The following is a 4,713-nucleotide window of genomic DNA, read 5'->3' on the forward strand; positions in this document are numbered from 1 at the left end:
TACGTGACAGAGTGTCAAAATGGGCTTGGGTCAGATTAAATATTTTGAAAGAACAGAATGAGTTACCTCAAGTGGATGTTGCGCCACAACACATATGAAATGATCTCTTGAGTTGCAAACCATAAACTATTTGAGAACATGAACACATCAAACACGTAACTAAACAATAATCACATTTTAATATACCGAATTATATTATTACCAGCCATAACAATCACAAAACTAATCAACAACACTCACCTTTTCACCAGCAACACAAATTGAATTTGATGCACCAAACATTTGACCCATTCGACCCAATACTTACAAGTTACAACCTTTATTTCCTACATATCTACCTAGATCTTTTGTTAAAACCTCAGTTGGACTATTTGTTAAAATGTATCGCATGTTGGCCATGCACTATACCCTAATTGATCTCCTAGATATACAGTATATCACAAAATAGTCTGATTATTAAATAAATCTATGCAAAACAACACACTAATTATTGATTTACCTAATACCTAATTTCAATGGTAATAGAAAGCAAGATTTGATTTGGTAACACAAAGTCACATATCTTTGAGGTCTTTATTATTTTAAATGCTTACTTCATTCAAATTTTTCTTCATTTATTTTCTGTCATTCTAAGGGTCTTCCAGCAAAGCCTTAAAATTGCTTGCTGAGTTGGAACTTGTATTTTGAAAATAACTAAATAAGGATAGTAAATGGCCTGCACTTTCGTTTATCACAAGCAAACAGTTTATATTTATGAATGAGGTTCACAAGAAAGAACTCTTCGAAAGAAGGTACAACATTTGTTGTCATTTGAGAGCTTCATTTGAGATCTTCTTGTGATCATTACCTGCATATGCCTAGTTTTGTCGATCTTCTTTCCTTTTTCTTTTTTGCTGATATAGTTGTGTCGTCAGCTGAATATGTATGTAAAAGTGTTAGTTTCATATGTTCACTGCGTACTATAAAAAAATTCATACTAACCCAATTCTTCCGGACAATGTGGACCTTTACATTAATCTTCCGGTGACCAAATCTTTAGTCAAAAGTTCATGTTTTTTAAAGCTAAATCAATTGAAAGTTGAATACAATTCACAACTTTGAATATACACGTACCCTGGAAGCATTGACAACAAATATCTGAGAAAGGCGATGCCTACAGTCTTGAGATATGTGAACGTAATCTGGGATCCTGTATTGCACAACCATTATTCGTTGTCAAACGTAAAAGCTGAAACAAAATTCAAATTCAACGTATAAAGGAAAAATTATTAAATTCAAAAATTTAAGCTTACTTGAATAGTCTGCCTAAAATTCTTGGAGTTAACAAAACAAAATACAAACTGCATATCTACAGTTGAGATAAGTAACAAACTAATCATAATCAATATTATCAAAACATTAGCACATAAAATCAAAAAACGTATATATGAACTTCAAATAACAAACAATAAGAAGTAAGATGTTTTTTTTTTTTTTTTTAAAGTAAGATGTTAAACCATGTTAGATAATAAGTACCGATCTAATGGAATATTAAAGGATTCTTCAAATTATTTAAGTTGAATCTGCAATCTCTAAAGAGCTTGTAAGAGGTTCATACCCAAGGTGATTGATTAGAGAACTTTAATGGATCGACATTTAATTATACAATCGAATTTGAAGCTCAACTTATGTTGGTACGCGATTAACATATCATCTTCTCGCGGTTAACTCCGACTGATTCACGTGGGTGTTGGAATTTTTTTGCAATTAACTCCGACTAATTCACGATTTAATCGATCTGATTCACGATCTAATCGATGGATACGGAATGATGGTTCATAGATGTTGATGATAATGAAGAAGGGAGCGATCCGCATCGATGGAGAACGATCGATGAATCCGAGATTTTGATGATAATGATGAAGGGATCGAGTAATTGAGAATGGTTTGACAGTTCTTGAACCCTAATTCCCAAATAATGTCCCGCTTTTGTGTTTAAAGGGTATTTTGGTAATCAAACAATTCATGGAGTGGATTATGATGTCATAATCAAGTTTAGGAAAAATGGATAGTTTAGATTAGTGTAGATTATCTTTTTCGATGGCTAAGATTAGTTCTTTTTTCTTTAAATGACCTATTTTAAGTTTTGTTATTATATATAAAAAAGATTATTACTATCATTATTATCATTATTATTATTATTATTTTTACTACTAGTATTATTATTATTATTACCATTATAACTATATTACTATTATCAATCAATACTACTATTAATATTATTATCAAATATGACTATAAAAATTAGTCATATAGAAATATACTTAACAAAACTATATTAATATATTTATTTCTTTAAAGTATACAAAATAAATACATTTAATTAAGTTACTAATGAAACACCTAATCTACTAAGATAACATTTATAATATATAAATCTAATATATAAAAATTTGCTCGATTACCATTACATGTGTTAATATACATAACTGAATATAGGTTCGTGAATCCGAGGCCAACCTTGCATTGTTCAGTATCATCGTATGAATATTTTTACTACAAAATATTGTAGGGTGAGTTTCATTTGCTCCCTTTTTAAATGCTTTTACAATATATATTTTTGGGACTAAGAATACATACGCTGCTTTTATAACTGTTTTACGAAATAGACACAAGTAAATGAAACTACATTCTATGGCTGGTTTATTAAACCGAATCTGCCCTTTTTTAGTCTGGTAATCTAAGAATTAGGGAACAGACACCCTAATTGACGCGAATTCTAAAGATAGATCTATCGGGCCCAACAAGCCCCGTCCAAAGTACCGGATGCTTTAGTACTTCGAATTTAACATGTCCGAAGGGAGTCCCGGAATGATAGGGGATATTCTATATGCATCTTGTTAAGGTCGGTTACCAGGTGTTCACCATATGAATTATTTTTGTCTCTATGCATGGGACGTATATTTATGAGAAATGAAAATGAAAATCTTGTGGCCTATTAAAATGATGAAAATGAATGATTACGATAAACTAATGAACTCATCAACCTTTTGGTTGACACTTTAAAGCATGTTTATTCTTAGGTATGAAAGAAATCTTCCGCTGTGCATTTGCTCATTAGAGATATTACTTGGAGTCACTCATGACATATTTCAAAAGACGTTGCATTCGAGTCATCGAGTTCATGAAGATTATTATTAAGTCATTTATAGTTGGATATATTAGAAAATAGTATGCATGCCGTCAACTTTCGATGTAATGAAAGTTTTTCTTTTTAAAAAAAACGAATGCAATGTTTGTAAAATGTATCATATAGAGGTCAAGTACCTCGCGATGTAACCAAATGTAATGTATTCGTCTGGATGGATTAGGACGGGTCCTTTCAATCCCCACTCGGGCTAGTCGCGCTAGCATTTAACGGGTGTTTGATACTTCGAGGACATACGCACTCGCCAAGTGTATTTTTAGGGGGTATTATTATTACGTTAAGTTAGTTACCGGGTGCCCACGAATAAGCATATACTTTATCATACTGATTTGAATTACTGATTTAAACTGCTGGTTGAAGAACTGAAATCTTGTGGTCTACATTACATTACTGATTACAAACAAACTATAGCTCACCAACATTCGTGTTGACTTTTTAAGCGTGTATTTCTCAAGTGCTTAGACGTTGTTGCTTCCGCTGTTAGACTTGCTGTTATAGTCTTGGTGTATAGACTTGCTGTGTTAGACTTCCGCTGCATTACTTAGAGATGTCTCAATCATGGAACTTTTATTTTGCATTTGTAACTTACGTTATTTTCAACAATGGCTTTGTAACGCCCTGTGGGTCACATACTTTTGTTTATGCTTCTATTCATAGGAAGCACGTTATCTTTTGTAAAACGCTATCTTTTCATGAATGCAAAACTGGTTTTCAAACAGCATATAGGGTTTGACCTTGTAATGATCCTGTTGTTGATGATCCGTACATGTTGATTTTGTACGGGGCGTCACATATCCACAAGTGATCCCATAGAGGCTTGGTCAATACTAACACGAGTGGTCACATCACAACCCTTGTAAAAGATTTGAACCTTGTGAAAAGTGTCGAACCCGTGTTGTGAACATACACGCAACATTCGACTGAAACGAGACCAAGCCTCAAACAAAGTCTTATTAGGTTTCTGGCGGATTTGAGTGATATCTTGTTGAAGCTTAGCCGCCCTAGAAGCTGGGAAGTACTTGCTAAAAAAATATCTCAACTAGCCAGTCTCAAGTGGTAATCGTACCCTCGGGTAAACCATCCAATCAAGCACTTGCCTTCCCCCGTGAGCTTCCACGGAAAAAGCCTTAAATATACAATCGGGTCGTGTACATCCTTGAGCTTGAATAAACTACAAAATGAGTAGTTGGTGAAAATCTTCAAAGAAAACTATTCAAGGTATAACTATTGACATTTTGTGCGTTTAATTTGTATTTAGTGGCTGTCAAAGGATTTTTTATTTTTTTTTCATTTTATGTTAGGTAGTTTGTACGTGTTTTCTTTTGGTATAACTTTAAGTTCTTCTATACATTAGTTAAGTCCTCTTTATTATTTACGATGTAGATGATAACACTTGAAGGCTGAACTATTTAAATTATGGAAAGTGCTTAGTTTTTGGTGGTATTTTGACAATGATTCAAGGTATATAGTGTTTGCAAATGGTTTTGATGGTAGTAATTTTAGCTACTTATTAGATACCTTTTATA

The sequence above is a fragment of the Rutidosis leptorrhynchoides genome, chromosome 3 (genome assembly GCF_046630445.1).
Source record: "Rutidosis leptorrhynchoides isolate AG116_Rl617_1_P2 chromosome 3, CSIRO_AGI_Rlap_v1, whole genome shotgun sequence".
NCBI classification, from domain to species: domain Eukaryota; kingdom Viridiplantae; phylum Streptophyta; class Magnoliopsida; order Asterales; family Asteraceae; genus Rutidosis; species Rutidosis leptorrhynchoides.